This window comes from Leguminivora glycinivorella, chromosome 7 (assembly GCF_023078275.1).
Source record: "Leguminivora glycinivorella isolate SPB_JAAS2020 chromosome 7, LegGlyc_1.1, whole genome shotgun sequence".
Taxonomy (NCBI): domain Eukaryota; kingdom Metazoa; phylum Arthropoda; class Insecta; order Lepidoptera; family Tortricidae; genus Leguminivora; species Leguminivora glycinivorella.
This window is the reverse complement of record NC_062977.1, coordinates 24,657,693-24,678,916: the sequence shown is the minus strand read 5'-3', so window position 1 is coordinate 24,678,916 and position 21,224 is coordinate 24,657,693. Positions and strand designations below refer to the sequence as shown.

At 35.6% G+C, this 21,224-nt stretch overlaps 1 protein-coding gene across 1 annotated transcript in view; it reads right to left on the bottom strand.

Annotated features, from left to right (window-relative positions):
- Positions 1-20,737, bottom strand: part of LOC125228167 (protein tiptop) — a 478,035-nt gene extending 457,298 nt beyond the window's left edge. Inside the window, exon 1 of the mRNA XM_048132623.1 lies at positions 20,485-20,737. The gene's annotated coding sequence lies outside the window, so the exon portion shown is untranslated. The remainder of the gene's footprint in view (positions 1-20,484) is intronic.
- Between the last annotated feature and the right edge of the window lie 487 nt (positions 20,738-21,224).

Genomic DNA, 21,224 nt, shown 5'->3' with positions numbered 1-21,224 from the left:
CATTTTTATCAATAAGAATTAAAAATTATATATTTAATACATTAAGTAACTATAAAGTGCTTATCTATTTGTATTATCATTCTGCACTTTTCTTAACTTTCCCACATTTCTATAATTTTTTTTTTTTTTTATGGGATAGGAGGCAAACGAGCAGACAGGTCGCCTGATGGTAAGCGATCACCGCCGCCCATGGACACCCGAAACACCAGAGGTGTTGGAGGTGCGTTGCCGGCCTTTAAGATGGGTGTACGCTCTTTTCTTGAAGATTTGAAGGTCGTATCGGCCCGGAAATACTGCAGGCGACAATTGCAAATGTCGAAGAGTGCTTAAATGGTCGTCGTCGTTTATTATTATTTAATTCGCTCATATTTAAATGATTCAAAGCAACCAGTCCACAACTTCACAAGACAGTTTGAGAAACCTTCGTATTTCAGATTGTCATTTGCGGATACAGTGGTTTAGGAGCAGTTCGGTAATCAGACCTACACATGTGTGTACAAATTCTGTCAATGTCACTGTCAGAAACCGTTCTGACAGTGACAATGACAGCCACAAATTCGTCCACATGTTGTTACCGTTATGTGTGCAAACGTCGACTAATAAAGTGTCGTTAAAAGTCATTCTGACAGTGACATTGACAGCCACAGATTCCTACACATTTTGTTACCGTAACGAGTGCACACGACGACTACATTTTGTTATTGTATCAATACGGTCGCATTGTTTGCACGACGTTACCACGCGTCATGTCACATTTGACAGTTAGTTACTGATTTGAAGATTTTGCGACTTAAATGGTTGTATGGGGTATTATCCACGTTGACAAGTGATAAAATTGCAAGCATACGAGTAATCGCCCGCCTGCCGGGCTATGATACGCCGGCTGGTTTGATAAAGTTTTATTGACTTCTATGTATTTTTTTTATACTACGTCGGTGGCAAACAAGCATACGGCCCGCCTGATGTAAAGCGGTCACCGTAACCTATGGACGCCTGCAACTCAAACAGTGTCACATGCGCGCGTGGCAACGCGTTGCCACCCTATTAGAAACTTGTACACTCCCCTTTGCTGTGTTAAGTACACAGCAAAAAGGACATGTAACTTTTATCAATACCACGTGGTGGCAAACAGGTATACTGCCTGCCTGATGGTAAGCGGTCGCCGTAGTCTAGTCTGTTTGTTTAGTCACAATTCACGATCATACGTATATTGGGCAACTTTTACTATGTTAGGTGCCAAAGTCGATAATCGCAAAATAAAAAGAACTTATGAATATAAATTCTGAAGATATTATAAGGATTAGATGGAAAAAGATACAAAAAATTAAAAGTTTTCTTTATTTCATTTGATTTGAGCTACGCACATATAATAAACGTGAACTAATTACAATTGACCTCTTTTTTGTCAACGTCATCGGATATTGATCTATAGATCAATGATCCAGATTGAGTCAGTGGCTGACGTCTCGTGATTGAAGGACGGACAGACAGACTGATTGGATATAATTACTTGCATTTTATATACATTATAGTTTTTGTCTATGTTTGATTTGTTATTGTGTTTGAAGAATGAGTGATAAGTAATTGTTCATTCTGATAGTCGTTTCAGCGAACGGTCTCATAGCGAAGAGTCTCGACCAACATCTTAAGAGACTCTCGCTAGGTCATGCGCGGATCCAGGGGGGGGTCATGGGGGTCATGACCCCCCCCCCCCCCTGGAGCCTAGGTTAGCCATACAAATAGACCACGTGACCTCCCCCTGGGGCCTGGGCCTTTACCACGTGAGAGAAGGGGGGGGCCCTTGGGCACGAAGCTGGATCCGCACTTGCGCAAGGTGGCTGGATCAACCCCCCCTAGGGTGCCCACCTTGCCGTGGTGGGGGGGCTTAGTAACCGTGGACTGGTGGACTGGTCACCCACGGTGAAGCTAAGAGGTACCCAGGGCTGGACGGTTTGGGGAGCTGGCTGGCCCGAGGTGGTCGCTCTAAGTGGGCTTGTAAAGCCCACTTAAGACGCGTCTGGGAGGACTGCCGTGGGAGGGAAGATCCGGCAGTATGGGATGCCGCTCTGTGCCCTCCCTCGGTAGCCGAGGTGGGATCGCAGGGGGAGAGGCGTGATGGTATAGCGGTGCGCCACTCTCCCTACCCCCTGCGACCTTGGCGGGGCCGCTCCGCTGTAGCGGCATTGGTGGGGCCGCAAGGGAAGAGGAGTGCCGGTATTACGGTGCGCCGTTCTCCCTATCCTTTGCGGCCGACTTACCCACCCAGATATTTCCACCGCTGGGCGCCGGAACATTCTGGCGCCCATGACCTCTTTGTGGCGGACTCGAGGGGGTCCGTCACTGTACCTATAAGCGGCCGAGGAGGAAGGTGCGCCCTGTCATCCGGTGCACTCACTGTGGAGGGCCTTTGGGCATCCGCGGAGAAGCTGCACGTGGGCGGCTGCCGCCGGCGGGGTCGCCGTTGTGAGCGCAAGTGTCACGATAGTCCGACGGTCCCTCTCTCTGCAGCCCTAACCACCGGCAGCTTGGGCCCTGCCCCGCTGCTGGCGGCACCCTAGGTTAGGTTTTTTTATAATGTGTTTATATATTTCGTATTGTTTTGTAAGTGCTTTTGTATTTTACTTTTATAATCATATTATAAAATAGCCTAACTTAAGAAGAAACATAAATAAAGAGAGCTAGTAATATCAGTAATTAAGAGTTATTGTATTTTGAAAGTAAGTACTAACTGATGGATATAGAACAAAGATTAACCTTATTTTTGTTTTCTTTCTTGTCACATTATCATCCTCTTTGCGTTATCCCGGCATTTGCCACACATATTCCCAAGATTTGGCCACAATTTGTCAACCCGTAATAATTATTGAATAATGTTATAAATAAGATTGTTATACAGGTTGAACAATTATAAACGTGTCTGGAATAATGTTATAATTAAGATTGTTATACAGGTTGAACAATTATAAACGTGCTGGCTTTGGTTACAACTTTATACAAATAGTTAGTTTCTTAGAATGTGTGAAATGTCAATGTTGCTTGTGTTAGTCACACGTAGTAATTTTGGAAAACTAGTTTTAGAACAAGAATTTATGGTTAAAATAGTTTTAGAATCTTAGTTTATACCTGTGTTAAAAATCCGAAAGTATAAATTGTGTATTGAATTAAATGCGTAAATGTATTTATTGTACGTGTGGTGACGGGTTAAGAATTTCACCACCCCCTTTCTTCCCGTGGGTGTCGTAGAAGTCGACTGTGGGATTTGAGTTAAATTGTGGCGTAGGCGAGAGGCTGGCAACCTGTCACTGCAATGTCACAATTTTCGTTTCCTTTCAACCCTTTTATTGCCAAGAGTGGCACTGAGACTTTTTGTAGTTTCATGTGCTCTGCCTACCCCTTTATGGGATACAGGCGTGAATGTATGTATGTATGTATGTATGTATGTATTGTAATACCTATTTGTAATGTTTACCACGAATAAACAATTTCTATACTATTTGTCAGTTATAAGGTGACAATTAAAAATCCATTAAGAGGACACAGTGAACCATGTTGACCTCCTATAGTAAATAAATTTCTTACTTTTTCAACTGATAAAAAAATATAGCCTCGTGGCGCCCAATGTACTTTCTAAAGTACATAATGGTTTCAATGGAATTTTAACTTTCATGTAAACAAATAAAATATAATTTCTTTTGTTTCTAAAATTTTTCGAACAAATGAAATTGAATTCAATCTCAAGTACAATAAGAATCAAAATTCCCTAGCAAAAATTTTATATGGTGGGCGCTACGAGGATAGTATAGTAATAGTATATAGTATAGTAATCGCTGGTATCAACTTCAAACAGGTATGCATTTGAACTTCTGGACGCAAAGATGCCTTTAAAAAAATCCTGTTTCATACGATTTTAAGTCATATTTTGACGAATTATAATAAAACTGCTTTTTTGGCAAATTTAGATTACTGGGCAGGTAAATTAAAAGTAGCCATATTATTTTGTGAAATGCATCTTGTTTCTAATAGGAATAGGGCTGAAAAATATTTCTCTATTTTGCTCAGCAGAAAGAAATATCACATATAAGTATATATAATACGTACAGTGCCAATATGTCGTATACCATGCGCCGCATCATCAAATGTGATTAGTGACAGGCACTGATGACATTTTGATCATTTTTCAAATTATAATTAATTGAACATGAAAGTTGGCACGTCTGACTTTCTATTACATATGAGCGATTATGACACAATTATTATAACAGATATTAATTATAGTACAAGATTGTTTCAAGTGTTGTTTCATCATGGCGGCACAATCAAAATAATAACATAGACGTACCTATATAACTCTGTGAAATAGAAATATATTTTATAATAGAAACGTTTCTCGGGACTCTAAAAACATCAGTTGTTATCGTTCATTGTATCGTTGCTTGGTTAGATGGCGCTAAAATAAGTATATTTTATTAGTCATATCAAGACTGGCAGACTGGTCAAATTGTCCAAACTGAGGTAGGTATTAATGATTTAATCCCGTATCGACAGATGACTGTGTGTCTTCCTCTTCCACATATCTCTCTCATCCGTCATCTCATCATTCACTTGCTTTCGTTTCATATTATCTCTCACACAGTCCATCCACCTCTTTTTGGGTTTTCCTCTCCCGTTACTTCCTTCCACTCATTCGCAATGCCTTTCTCGTCACATGACTTTCATCCCTTCGCATTACGAGTCCATACCATAATAAATATAATAATATTGAGAGTTGAAAAATGAGCATTTTCAGAATTTGGGACCCCCCAATTAGCGTAAGTTGTTAATAAAAATTAACACGCTGTCAGTTTAAGCATAAAATCTATTTAAAAATTTACTTTTTTCGCATTCTGAATCACTCAAAATTATCGACTTAACACAAAATAGTACATTTCGATACAAGTGCGAAAAAGAGGAAGTTCGAAACGAGTGGCGATAAATTAAAACACGACCGAAGGTGTTTTAAATCGACTCTACGAAACGTGTATCAACGACGTTTTTAGTACAGATGGACCTCCGAAGTTTCGACCTGCCATATAATGAACCACTCCTCGCACTAGTGCGTAAAAAAACACCATCTGTACTGAAAACAATATTTTAATATAAATTTCATGTTTAATTATCGTCACAAAACTGACAGTGTTTTAATTTTTGTTAACAACCGACGCTAATTGGGGGGTCCCAAATTCTGAAAATGCCCAAATACAAGGTTAGGTATCTAGGTCGAACTACAATTTGGTCCCGGTTAATATCAGCCTTCATTTCCAAAATCAGGCTTGACAGTGACATTTTGATTGACAGCTGACGCACGCAGAGCGGCCTTATCGGAATTGTACGTGAATTCATTTGATTCAAAATAGAACAAAGGCCAGGGGCCTGTTTCTCGAAAGGTTCAAGCCTTGTACTACAAGTGTGTTTCCATGACAACCCATAGGATTTGACAGTTCGCGCACTTGTAATACAAGGCTTGTACCTTTCGAACACAGGCCAGGTATAAAAAAATATAGCACAGGGCGATAAATTAAAACATGGCCAGAGAGATCCTCGAAAATGGATCGAAACATGTCGAACGCTATATCGACTTAACACGTGAGTAACCCGCTTAAAATATTTTAAAATATGTTAGAGTCTCACGGGACTTTGATAGTTAAAAATGGATAGAAAGTTTTAAATCGACTCTTCGCACGAGTATTGTACTGTGAAGTTTTTCAGTAGGTACATTGACAATAAATGTACTAGTTTGTGAACTAGCGCTGGAAAATAGAGAGCTTGAAAATTGGTATAAATACACTTAAGCTGCCTTAAGATATTCCCCTCCCATATCGCACCAAACCTCGTGCGTTTTCACATCATCTGGGTGCGTAGCCGAATGGCACTAACGCTCACGAAACGCTCACGAAACGAAACGCTAGTAGATATCTATCCCTGTCGCTCTTGCGATCCGACAGAGCGGATGTTCGTTTTCGTTTGGCGTCGGAGAAATGCCATTCGGCTACGGGGCCTGATCCGATATCCCATACATTTCAGGCGCCATCTTGGATTTTTTCCATTGAAATCCTTCCGACATCCGATATCGGATCGGATAATGTGAAAAAGGTCTGAGGGTCTCCCCAAAACATATCGACGCGGTATCGGCTTTCGCCGACCAAAACAAAAATCAATCGTTAGTATGAACAAAGAGGATCGAGTATTATCTAGAGAGTTACTTTCAAAGTAAAATGTGTAACCACAGTGCATAGACTGCCATCTCTCGACACAAGCTTAAAACTTTTGAACCTCAGTTTTGACAATTTCGCCCATATTGTTAGCTGGATATGTGTTAAAATAAAATGTCAAATATTAATATTAGCGCCATCTAGCCGAGCGTTCCTTAGGGCAGGCATCTTCTGGGTGAGCGTTCTTTGCCTTTGGCTAAAGGTAAGCCCATTTCTAATAATAATAAAAAAAGGTGTATTGCCATCTAGGCCACCGTACCTCTTTCTCTATCGCTTTGAGGTGTTTTTTTCTTAAACTTTATCCGTCTGTACGGAGTTACATATATCTCTGGTATGAACATGCGTACGGCAGCGTTCAGAGAAGACGATGCCTAAGCGTCTTCATACTTGCGATTGCGATGCGCGTTTGGGGAAACCTTTAAGCACCCACCGCATCCCCCAATTTCTGAATCGATACAATCAGAATCAGAACCCCACAATATATCAAACGACGCACGTAAGGCTGCATCTTTACAAGTCATTAGACTGGGGCCGCGTTGTAATTAACTCAGGGCTATAAATTGACCGGAACTGTCATATCTTATTGATTTAGCGGCCGGTTTATTCGGAATTAAAATTGCTTTTAAGTTGGTATGACATTTTTGGAGGGTTTGATGTTGATGTACTGTTTTATGGTACAAAGATTATCTGAGTCTCTGGGGGTACAATTGGAAACGTTTAGTTATTTGTTTGGATAAGGTTTTGTAGGAGGTAGGGCACAGCGAATGATATTCCGCTTTGTGTGGTAGGGCACAGCACAGCGGATATCATCTCGCTCGAATCTAGAGCAGAGCCCAACTGGGGAAGTACCTCCGCCTTACAGAAGACAACAGCCTAATAGCAATAGACCCTACTCATAGTGTTGTGTTCCTGCCGGTGAGTAAGGCTGCCAGAGCTCAAAGAGGGTGCGGTGTGCTGGTGACGGAAGGACCACGGAACTAATTTGTTCCGTCTATTGTCCTTTCAGTCGTCGCAACCTAAACCCTCCCTTAGATCTTGGACACTCCTTTTTGCTGTGTAGGTATAATATGAATTTTCTGAGATGAACTTTTCGGTTTTGCCCTAATCTGTTAAACAAAGGCCTTTGTTTCTATTATTCGCCGCGGTTAGCTCCCGTTTCCACAGTACGTGCTAAAGTCTCAGTGTAGTTAAAAAGCAACTATCATGATAGCAATAAGGTTCAAATTTATTAAACAGTTTGCAGTGTGCAGGTAACTTTTTTTGAAGATGACAAAACGTGTTATCTCCGAAAGGGCTTTTTATGAATTTGAACCTTATTTCTATTGCTATCATTGCGTATGACGTATGACAAACCGGGGGCCGATATTAGTATTTGCTAATTTAGATCACTACCAACTAGGTTCGGGAGACAATACCGTTTATGGAAATAAAATTCTGAACGTCATGCTTTGTAAGGCCGACAGTCCACTATCATACATAATATGATCATAGGTCTTTATCCCTCCCTTTTTCTCCAACGCGAAGAAAAAGGACGGCATGTTGCCTATGATCATATTTCTATGACAGTGTAATATGGGCCTAAGCAAGATCACCCAACAAAGATAGACCGCCTAGGAGTGGAATGCCCTGCCTGAGTCTGTGTTTCCAGATGAGTACAATCCAGGTCTCTTTAAAGCGAGAGTAAATAGGTATCCCATAGGTAAGCGTGCTCCACCGTAGACCGCATCATCACTTACCATCAGGTGTGATCGTGGTCAAACGTCTACCTATTCATACTAAAAAAAAAACTGCTAAATATTTAAAAATACTTAAAATAATAACCCAATTAAACCAATACGTTTAATCAAAACAACTCTTATTAGGCCACGCGAGATGAAATCATCAAAAAGCCAGCATTACATCGATAATTCTCCCAACGTAAACAGAACCGCTGCGCGCGCGCCGACAGCGTTATGAGCGCATCTGTGGACCTGTCAAAACATGCGCAATGAAAGGAATGATAGGAAACAAACATATCGACGGAAGGTAATTTATTGGATCAATAAAATTGCTTACATGTTAGGTTAGGTACAACTGTTGAAAGACGTGGCAAAGAGAACAAGTGTGCAAAATTATCTAGACAAGACTTTAATGTTATAATATTTATTTAGTTAAATTGTTGCGCAATGAGCGCGCAATGAAACGAATTAATTATAGGACACAAACTCACCGAAGGAAGGTATTTTATGGCATACCTAAATACTAGTGGCGGGTCTAGGGTTGCAAAAAACGGTTTCTATTCTGGCTTGAAAAAAAAAACATGAAAAAACCGTGAAAAAAAACAGTTATTTTTCTGGAGTATGTTTTTTTTCTAAATGTCGAAATCTCAAAATTTGCAAAACAGGTACTTTTATATGTTTTTTTTTAGATTTATAAAAAAACCATGGTGCTTGTTTTTTTTCATGTGTTTTTTTATAATCTTGAAAAAACATTTGTTTTTTTCTATTTACAACCCTAGGCGGCCCAATAGAGATAGAAATGTTAAAATTGGACAAAATGTACAAAACTGGCAAAGATTAGTAGGTACATTGTATGTTCATTTATTACCGTACCAATTTACACCTGACTAAATCGCGAAACAAATGACTAGAAATAATTGACTTGGTAAAATTTAACTCATTGTCTCCATGTAAAATTGTACCTATCTTAAAACATCAACTCAAAACATTAAACACTGAGCTATCAATTTATTACAACGCCCAAGGCGGCCATGTTTCCAATGTTGCCACTAAAAAAATCCATTCCCACATTATATCGTTTAGTTTTTTACAAACGTTGACGGATCAAAGAAAATCAATGCGTTTACTATCGACCTCGATTTTATTAGTTTTATTACAAATTGTTACGTGATGAACACTCAGATCTTTTATTTAATTCGCGTATCTGTTATCAGAAGATTGTTTGTTTTATTCAATTTTATGATTCTGCCATCTGTGCGCGTTTTCATCAAAGTGATGATGATGATGCGATTTTTATGTGTATATTGATTGGTTTTGTTATTTTAATTTTACTTTTACAACTGTTCAAAAATGTTATTTTTAGGTAAATTAACAATTTTAAAAAGAGAGTCTTCATCCAGAATTATATCGGGATGACTTTTGTGATACTTATTAGCACTTGTGATTCTATATTATTATATTTACAAGCCTACATTGTGTCCCACTGCTGGGCAAATCCCCCCCCCCCCCTGATTTCCACTCATCGCGGTTCTGGGCGATCTCCGGTCAGTCGTTGTGATACAATGTTAGCAAAATATTTTTTTAAACATTTATATTTTGACCTAAAATAATGAAGAATAATAATTTGACTACTTATTTCTTTCTCATTATTAATATAATTATCGCCTTCAATCTCAAGTCCCTTTTTGTTTTCGGATAACATTGGAATATAACAACAAAACTCTTTAACCCAAACAAATAAAATAGTAAAAATAAACATTAGAACTATCTAAATCATTGACAGACGAGTAAATTATGTCAAAAAAAGAAAAGCTCCCCTCAAAAAACCCAAAGTTCTTAGTAATGCACATAAATCGTAGAATGTGTCAATTAAGTCACGTCTAATGTTGAATTTATGTAAATTAGTGAAGTGTCGTGTATGGACAGATATGGAACACTATTCGAACTTAAATTTTGTTATAAAATTGATACAATTTTGATATAGCCATCGCGTCTTGCTTGCGTCATTACATATACGAAGATACGCAAGAATACACAAAAAAAAATACTACACTTATACTTAGAAGGTAACCGAGTAGGCAAAACGCCTGTGGCCACATCAGTATGTGTTTCACCACAGCGACAACTGTCGCCCTATAATGACACTTCGCCATTCATTGCCTGTTCATTAAGGAAATATTGACGCTTATTAATAATGTTACTTATTAAACCGGAAATAGGCACAGAACTTACAGTGCCCTATTTCACCACAGTGTAATGTCACTGTGGTGAAATAGGTCACTGATATATTGATATAAACTAACTATTTGCACTCATAAGTTTATTTCTAAAATTATGTAGGGCACTGATGTTAAGCATTCACTGTCAGTCAAAGATTACCTACAACACCAGAGGTGCTGCAAATTATGCATTGTGGGTATCTTAGATTCGTATAACTTGAGAAATACCTCAAGTGACAGTTAATACATATAAAGATAAAAACCATGATATCAAATTGAAATAAAATTGTATAAAATGTGCAGTCGAATCGGCCACCAAGTATGGACAGACATGGTGACCGACCAAGGTTAGTGTATTTTTGGATAACTGGTTTCAAGTAATCTATCATGGTATAGGTCATTCTATTAATTTGTATGTCTGTGGGCTTTTCAGATATCTTCATTTTAAATAATTGCTACTTTATTGTGCCAAAACTGTGTGTTTTAAAAGATTTTTCGTTGTGATGAATATTCATTAATAGAGAAAATGAATAGTTGAATAATTCATCAAAGAATAGCTCTAAATATGACATGAATCGGATATGTCAGTGTCAAAATTGTCAAAAATGACATGAAATTATATTTTAATACTTTATATTTTTGACCGGGTAAATATGTATAACGTTCATTAAAATGGTCACTCAATAAATTTTTGACAATTTTTTGTTGCCTTATTTTAATTTATAAAAGTCTCTTTTCCGGTTGACAGTTTTTTTTCTCTGTTTTATCAAGCACCTGGTTCCAAACTGATCAAACTTCATTTATCACTTGTCCACGTGGATAAGACAACTGTCACTCTCACACTGACATACTTGCACGGATGCTTTATCCACGTGGATAAATGATAAAATTGGAATCATAATACGCCGGCTGGTTCCATTCCTAACTGAGGAAACGGTAACATTCCTCCGACATATTTTCGAAATTACAATAATACTGACTCACCACATCAAAATACAGAGTAAAATTACAAGGAATGAGCGCATCACGTCAGTCAAAAGTATGGAACAGTAGATATTTTCGCTATATGAGGGGAAAAGTTTTGCACTAGGCTTCAGTATTCTCGAACCACTCGCTTCGCTTGGTTCAACTATAGAATCCTTTCACTTGCTCGTTTTTCAATTCCACACTCGGCGTTAAAATACAACTTTGCCCCCTTGTATAACAAATAACTATTATGCAGTGCACGAAATAAGGCACCACATAATTAGAAGAAAAATATGGACAGTAGTTATGTTTAAACATAATTTCTATTTAATAAGTGAAAGAGAAAGATATAAAGTAAATTAATTGACCGTGACGTCACTCCTCAGTATTTCATATTAGTTCCATATTAGCAAATCGTTTTGACAGTTCTTAAAAAGAAGCTGATTTGACCAGTAGAAAACTAGCCTTATGTTCCCATAGCAAAGTTTGTTCATGCATGCCTGGTTCTTTTTATTTCACCCTGTAGAAGATGCATAAACAGAAGTTCAAATAATAATTAATGTGAGTGTGTTTATTAAAACGTTCCACTTTGTCGGTTACGATTAAGGCGAGATTTACTTGTATCTTTCTATGAATAAGGCTGACAAAGCGGCTTTATAGTAATCGACAAAGTGGGACGTTTTACCGTGCACACTCACATTTTAATTTATTCTCAGTAGCTATTGCATTTATTTAACGATAGTGCCGATTTATTTGGCTATTAGATGATAATAAAAACTCATTATGTTTATTGCAATAGTATTAACATTGCGAATCCGAGTTTATGTTTTCCATTAGCAATATTTTAAGGGTTCTGTCATACTGTATTACGAGGCCATAGTAAAAAAAACAGAGAAGGTTATTATATGGTATGTCATTACAGTAAAACATATCACCATTTGACTATTTATGTCTTTTTGTGGTAAATAAACAGAGAGAGAACTACTTGTGCTGTTGTAATAAAGTACCTACATATTTTATACGGAGACCGTCCAAGATTACTTAGCAACGTTTTGATAGCCGCGCAAGGGTTAAGTAAATCATAATGTCGTCAAAGTTTGACGTTTAAAATAATATTTGCAGAGGTATATTTAATATTTAATATTTGCCCTTATATGCCCATAGGGTCGTTTTCGACCCACTGCTGAAAACACGCCACTACTCATTAAAATAAAAATAGTGAAATCGCAACCAGGAGAATGAGGAGCAGTTGTCACCTCAAAAAATATGGGTCCAAAAGTGGTAATATATATAAAAAATAAAAATCATACATACAATCACGCCTGTATCCCATAAAGGGGTAGGCAGAGCAATTTAGTTCAAACTACTAAAGTCTCAAAGTTGCCACTCTTTTAGGCAATTTCTGAAAAAAATTGAATTCGGGGTTGAAAAACTTAAAATAAAAATCTAGAAAGGACGAAAAAATTGTGACATTTAAAATTGCAAATTTTACAAATAAGTGACAGGTTGCCAGCCTCTACGCCTACGCCACATAATTTCACCCAGTCTTAAATCCACAGTCGACAAACAAAAAAAAATTTCACCGACTAAAAAATTTTAAAAAGCAGCCTTAAAATCGAAAAAAATATATATATGTTGGGCACATATGGGTTAAAATCGTTGCTATCTTGGTGTTTCGGGTATCCATGGGCGGCAGTGATCGCTTACCATCAGGTGACATGTCTGCTCGTTTGCCTCCTATCCCATAAAAAAAAATTACTCTAATTTTGTATATGAAATCAAATTGCTTTAATTAATTTTTTTTTTTCAATTATTATACTAATTTATCATAGCCAAGCTATTTTATGTTTATTTTTCAAGTGCCAGTTTTACTTAAAAAAGAACAAGAGAGCAGCATAATATAAATGTATTTATGAACCTTGTAGCTAAAATTAATTTCATCTTATTGTAAGTACGCATAGACATATATTTTATAATATATTACCTACTAAAAATATTGTACAATAATGAAGTATTCTAAAATCTAAAAAATCAACATAATTTCCGTCCAAATTCTACCAACAATGTCACCTTGACTGCCAAATCCAGTTCAAAGCACTTAGATACATAAATATAATTAATAGTCGAATAAATATGGCGGATGACGGACGGCGTTATTGACACCGGCGCGCGCGCCGCTAATGCCGCCATTTTGGATTTCATAATAAATCGCCGGTTTATGTCGTTAGATCAGTCACGCGTCTACGAATGAGATTTTTTTTATTTTCCGGGAACCATAGACAACCTTTTTGATTTCTTTTATTTATCGACACGATTTATGTATATTAGGTTTCTGGCTGTTAGGTTTTATGGCAGTTGTGTGGGAATGATTGGGTTTATAGTAATTTTTGTTAATCGCTAAGGCGCTTTTACTGGTGTCATAAAATTGAGTAATTGATATTAGGTTAAGTTTAGAATTTATATGAAAGGAAGGATTCGACTTTTAAAATGTACATAAGAGGGTGCTGATTATTATATTATATTTTTGAATTATTTCAGTGAACTTCGACTTAGAATAGAAAATTTTTTTGAAGGATTGGAATTCAATTGAGCGTCATTTACACGTAGGTAATATATATAGTATGAATTTTTTGAAACGAACGTTTCTAAACAAAGGTATTGTTCCTTTTGTGTTGAGCGGGAGCTTCTGTATTTGCACGCGCTAAGACAACAAGAAGCGACTGTATCCTCATAATTGTAAGGTTCAAATCTGTACAGCAGCAAATTTGAGATAGATTATTTTGGAAATGTGAAGCGATAGACCACACCGCTATAGGTGCGAAAATACAGCGCTTCTAATACTTTGATACTTGATGGTGGTGCTGTAAGTAATGAAACACGTATATTATCACTGTTATTTTTTATTAATGATTTTGTTAACAATCACCAATTGTATATAGCAATATATAAATAGTAATTACATAAATATTAGGTACAAGTCTTGATATATAAAATAACATAAATAACTAAACAAACCGTAAACCGTATTTATAACAAAACATAACAATGGCGGTCAGATTGAAAAACCTTATCAGTGTTTATTGTCACTTTGCGATGACACCTTAAGGTGCCAGGTGCTTATCAACCTTTTAATCTGGCAGTTTCGCTGTTTAAACGTGTTATTTTTATTATACAGACTGACATATTACCGATGACTATTATAACTATATGTACTATACTTACACCATCAAGTATCAAAGTATTAGAAGCGCTGTATTTTCGCACCTATAGCGGTGTGGTCTATCGCTTCACATTTCCAAAATAATCTATCTCAAATTTGCTGCTGTACAGATTTGAACCTTACAATTATGAGGATACAGTCGCTTCTTGTTGTCTTAGCGCGTGCAAATACAGAAGCTCCCGCTCAACACAAAAGGAACAATACCTTTGTTTAGAAACGTTCGTTTCAAAAAATTCATACTATACTTAACATGGATGTGACTACGAAATATTAAAAATCATAGGCATATTTAAGCTGACCCGTGTAAATAACATTAGATTTCATAAAAAAAGAAATCAAACAGACCATTAGCTATTTATAAATGCTTTTAGTATAATTTCAGAAAGTATCAATAAAAATATTACAACATTTATCAATCTCATAGCACAACTATACATTTTTACCGTCTGTCACCGTCGTCAAATTTATCGTCAGCATGTGACTCGCAGCTGGCGACGCGACATAAACTTATGTCGCGGCGACTCTTGTCACCTGCCAATGCGTCCTGTCAGTTAGTTACCTGTTTCATATAAAACTGTTTATTGTAGGTATATATTGACTGTTTAAACTTAAATATAATACAAACAAGTATTAGTCCCCTGTAAGGGACACCACGCTAGACAAAGCTCGTTTCAGTGCTAATCTTAGCAATTAAAAGGTTGAAAGATAACGAAATTGTGATATAAAAATGACAGGTTGCTAGTATGATACTTCACAATTGGACACGCATCCCAAATTCGTCTTCCATGGCAACCACGGCAAGAAAGAAAATGTAGAAATTCTTAACCTACACGGGAATATTGAAAGTTTATTGCAAAAAATATAGATAAGTACTAGACTTAATGACATTGACCCGTGATTTTAAGTAGGTAAACTAGGAACCCTTATAGTTTCGCCATGTCTGTCTGTCCGTCCGTCCGTCCGTCCGTCCGTCCGCAGATAATCTCAGTAACCGTAAGCACCAGAAAGCTGAAATTTGGTACCAATATGTATAAGAGACATAAAAATGTAATTGGTACCCACCGTACTTGTATTTATTATTGAAAAGAGTACGTAGAGAAATTTGTTAAAAATCATTTAAAATACTGAAGTACAATATACATAGATATAGGTATACTTTAACCAACTTTAAGAAATATACCTACTTAATGACTAATACAGAGTGGGGCCTGTAACAAAGGCGAAAAATTGAACTCTAGGCTATTCTCCTTATACTGATCAACATTTGTTCGGCGACTTTTAAATATAACTTGTATTTTGATTTTTATCACCCTTGAAAGTTTTTTCTAAGAGGTAATGTATTGCGAATTCTGTTAAGTCTAAAGTGTGACAGACAACGTCAATGACAACAATAATGGCGTACATTGAAGCTAATATTTACTTTGTATGAAAAATTAAAAATTTAAAGACTTCATAATTTTTAAAAATCACTGAACTAATGTTGATCAGTATAAGGAGAATAGCCTACAGTTCAATTCTTCGCCTTTATTACAGGCCCCACTCTATATATGTATAATGTTTTAAAAAGTCGTCAGATAATTTCCCAGACCGTACCTATGTAATGTTATTCATATCATAGCGTAGTTATACTATTTTAAAATTTTAAAACGTAAACGATAATCTATAAAAACAGCGTAGATTATCGTTTTTTATGATCTCTTCCAACCTTAAAGAACAAATAAAATTATTATTGATATTATATGCTCATCACCTGCAGCTTGTTTTGTTATGTGCATGTAGATACCTGTTTAAAAATGGTTAATAAATATGAAATTCATTAAAATTCATTTAAGCAAACATTCTGAGAAAAGTATCATAAAGCTAAATTGACATTTTAAAATTAATATAGTAAAAAATAATAATGATGGATCTAATTTCAGACATGGCATGGAGTCTCATCGATTTAATGATAATTAAGTAATTATGTCAGTATACCTACTAACTCTGTATAATATACCCAGGCTCTGTAAGCAGGCTGTCAAAGGTCTCAAGTAGATATAATTGTAAAGTAGACAATATGTTTCTATATTATTTCTTGCTGCATTCTATTTAATCATGTAGTCAATATTTTTTCATCACAAAAATAAAGTTTTTTTATCCAATTTGTTTAAGTATAGGTACTTCGCTTCGTTATAGTACACTTGTTTTTTTTTATTATTTTATTCGTACATTAAAATTTAAATTTAAATAATAATATCTATTAAATTTATTAGTTTTATTACCTTATATTCTACGATAAAAAGCTAAAAGTTCTTGCTGCGGCATATATGTATTTAACACAGCAAAAGGGAATGTACAAGTTTCTAATAGGGTGGCAACGCGCATGTGACACTCTTTGAGTTGCAAGTGTCCATAGGTTACGGTGACCGCTTTCCATCAGGCGGGCCGTACGCTTGTTTGCCACTAACTTAGTATAAAAAAATATACTAAATTGACATTTATTTACTCCTGTTGCTGTGATATTTGTATGTTGTCCCCAAATCCCAAGTACCCACGCCGTACCGCAATAAAAAAAATCAAATCTCCCGTTTACCATCCTAAAACATGCACCTAATCAGAATCTTAATCCTTGCAACCCCTGCCGTCTCGCTCGCGCCGCCCCGCCCACCGATAGACCACTTGACTGTAATGACAACTGTGCACTGCTTTACAAAAATAAACATGGCGGCTAGTGCGAATGAAGGGAGGCACACGTTGAGTTCGAGGTTGAATTCCTTTTTTTTGGTAGCTAGTTGAAGATTTTTTTGTACAGTAAATTAAAAAGAGTCTTTATTTGTAATTGTTTTTTTTTATGTTTTGAATTGTTTATTACATTCATTATAAACTTGTATTTTTTGACTGTAATGCTTTACAAAAATAAACATGTCCGCTAGTGCAAAAGTGAGGTAGAAATTGGACAGTGTTATGGAATAAGCGATCAAGCGACAGTTAGTTGAAATCGAGAAAATGAGCTAGAAAGATTTGAAATTTGAATCAGTTGTTGTAAGTTCATTTATAAAGTAAAAAAGTTAATTTTGACATTAAACCTATAAAAGTGTTCATAATTTAAATATATAAAAAAAATAACACCATACCTATTCAAGTTTCGAAGTTATTAACGTTTTTCCCCTTGATTCTTTATTGAACTAATACTGGGATGAGGTTAATTTATTTCGTCGTAGCGTACTATGAGACATATTTTGTCGCTTGATTCTTTAATGCAAATTGTTAGAGGTAAAGTGAATACTGGAATAAAATAAAATTCCATATATTTGAGTAAATAGTGCTATTGTAAATAAATCAACAACAATGTTTTCCTCCACAATGATTAGGACTAATCCGTCTAACAATTTAGTTTTGTTCTCCAATCAACTTTTTTTAATAAATGTCAAAAAAATCAGCATATATGGCAAAATTGGCATTGTAACTAATAATAATTTATTAGTACTAGCCAGGATTACACACATAAGATATTATGATATAACAAAACCTCTTGATACTTAGTTCTCATTAAGCGAAATAACCTGCAATTTCAAATATGTAACAACGAATTAAACGACACTATTAGGGCGGTTAAATCGATATTGCGTTTATAAATCATCAAAACTTTAAACCAAAACGAATTAATAACATTTTTATGGCGTTTAACTCGATTTTGCGATTTAGAATATACGCTTTTTATAATTTGTAAAAGTAAATTTGGCGTTCAATTCGTTTTTACGTAACGACTTAGTACACAGGGCCATACAAATTTTAACGTGTCGCTTGATTCTACCCCTTAAAATAAGGCTGTAAGCATGATTTTTCAACAAAGAAATAGTCAATACTATAGATTATCACATTTATATCCGAACTGCATTCATAACTTTTTTTTCGGATTTTGGCGCTTATTTCGCTATTCCATAACACCGTCCAATTGAGTTCGAGAACACAATTCCTGTTTTCTAGTAGTTAAAGACTTTTTTGCGAGTTGTGTTTGATGCATCATGCAAATTTGGGAAAATGAAGTATGTATGTATTTTGTTATGTTAGCATCTAAAAAAATATTACTATTTAATTATTAAACAGAAGTGTAATTTTACCGCAGTAATTTATGACCACTATTTTACAAAACTCTAGAGTTCGAGGTTTAATTATTTTTATGGTAGCCAGGTAAAGTATTTTTTCCCGAATCGTGTTTGATGCATGGCGTAAATTGGCAATATGATGATATGCGCTTCTTTTTTTAAATCTAATCAATGTTTTTATTTAATTTATATGATACCAGTATAACTTGTCAGTAATACAAAACTCTGTACTGATTTACAAAAAATAACTTTAGTGGTAAGTGTTGATGGAGGCACAAATTTTGAGATTCCCGTTTTTTAGCTAGGTGAAGATTTTATTGCGGATCGTGTTTGACGCATGAGTTAAATTAGAAATTATAATTGGTAATTATTAAAAAAAATCATAAAAAAATATAATCTCAAGATGAGATTGCATTTTGTATACCTACTACGTTCTGAGTTCGCTAGTGTAAGGTTCTTTTTTGGTAGCGAGTTGAACAATTTTTACGAATCGCCTTTGACGCACTATTTAAATTTGGTAAAACGAGTACAGATTGAAAATAGAAATATTAAACATCAAAGATCTATTTATTTACAAAATAATGATATTTCAAATATTTTTTTTTGTAAGGTAAAAAAGTTTTTGCCAATTGAAATTAGCTGTGAATGAGAAAACTCGATTCGTTGTTGTTTTGTATATTCTTTTCTTTATTTCTTAATGTCAGTCTTAGAATTCGTCCAAGACAACTATGCAGTGTCATATTAGAAGTGATGTCATAGGTACCTAACTGACAAACGCCAGTAAAATTATTACGTTTAAAATACGTAATAAATTTTACATTACACCCACAAAATTGACCTAAAAAGAGCCCTTGTGGCCTATTTGTTGAATGTATGTAGGTATTTGTATTTTATATTTTTTAGAGTCCTTCCTATCATCTATCAAGCAGCTGCAATTTTTGGATGACATTAATTACTTATTTAGGAATAAATATGAATAAAAGACAATGCTTTTTCACTTCTAAACATGTGGTATAGATTAGAATGTTAAAAAAAGGTACATTACATACTATTCATTTAGTTTATAATTGGTAGTAAATGTGAATAGGCAGTGAATGACATGTTATTAACATTGTTAACTGACAGGGGGACAGAGCGGTTTACTATACATGCTACCTATACAATATTACTAGGTACTTTTTTCCTGTCTCTGTAGATGGTGCAATGGATAAATAATTCAGTCAAGTAGTTATAACTAATGAATGCTAGTCAACAAAGGGTAATAAATCTTAATGAAGAAACTAACGTATAAAGATACCTTAGGTACCTAACATAAAAGTGCAGCTAATCAAATATTATTTATTAAAAAAAACGCTTTCTTTTACAATTTTATTTAGCTTTATTTTAACTTCTGATTAGCAGAAACGTCTGCAATCGATGCAGTTAGCAAAATATTTATTTATTTAGCTTTTCCCGAAATAAAAAAAGGTTTATCAAAACAAACCAGCTGCAAAAATGAAAAAACACTATGTCTTCCAAATTATATTCCAACAGCTTTAAAATTATAAGAAAATATACCGTTGTTCGAGTTACCATTTGCAATTCAAACTAATATCTTGCTTTGATGAAAAAAATATGAAATGCGTTGATAAAACTTACATAAAATAAAATAGCAAAAAAACTCGCTAAAAAGGCTTCAAAACATGCATTATTTTGTTTAAAAAGTTATCTCTGTTATGTAAATAATGTGTTCTTTCGTTTCAGAGCGATTTTGAATTTTGAAAATGGAACACAACGGTTACGTCAGTCATCTCGCCGGTTTCAGCACGCAACCGTTGCCGGCCGCCGCCGCAAACTCACTGAATTCAGTTTCGCCCGAACTTTGCCGAGCCTACACTACATTGTCCAACTTCACAACTCAAAACAAACTAATCAAACTTGACCAAAAACTAAACAAAATTTGGGATAACCTCAAAAACTATGAAAAAAATAAAGATTAATTAAAAAAAAAAATAGAGCGAGTGATTTGTTTATAAAAGAAATTCTTACCAGTATATTCCGTTGACTTATCGACAAGACAATGACAACAAGTTTTTCACCTGTCACGAGCACCTAAGCAAACGCTTATCCTTTGTTTTCCAAACTTCTACTTCTTTTTTTGTAGCTTAAACGAAATTCAACACAATAAACAGCACGAATCCTCAATCCTTGTAAACTTCACTGACACTAAGTTTGCACTTTTTGGCACTTCGCGTGTTTTGGACGCACGCGGGCGACACGTACGGTGGGGTCGCGCGGCGCGGCCGGAGTGACGCGGCGGAGCGCGACGGTGGCGCCGCGGCGGGTTCCGGAACTAGCGCTCAATCAAACGAGACGTGATAAGATGCGTTTCGTTGCAGTTCTTTTGATGCGGATGTCGCGTCTTTATGTTTATTTTTTATTTTTGCATTTTTATTCAGTTTTTTGTGGTTATCACTGAACGTTTTGAAATGCCACAAGTAGCAAACTTAGATTGAAAATTTTATCTCCAAACTTTAACTGAGAAAAATTATGATATTTTTGTAAAATTTGAGAATCATAAAGATTAATTTAATTTAACTTAGATACCTACATACAATTTTTTAACTTTTTATTTTTATAATTTATGACTAAAACTTTTTCAAAACTTACAAATAGGAAATCTATCCTCAAAATATTTATAACAATTAAAAAAAAAATTGCGTATTTTTACGTCAAAACAGTGCAAAACTCGACCGGTCTGCGGTGACCTTGCATCGTGCACGCGTGTC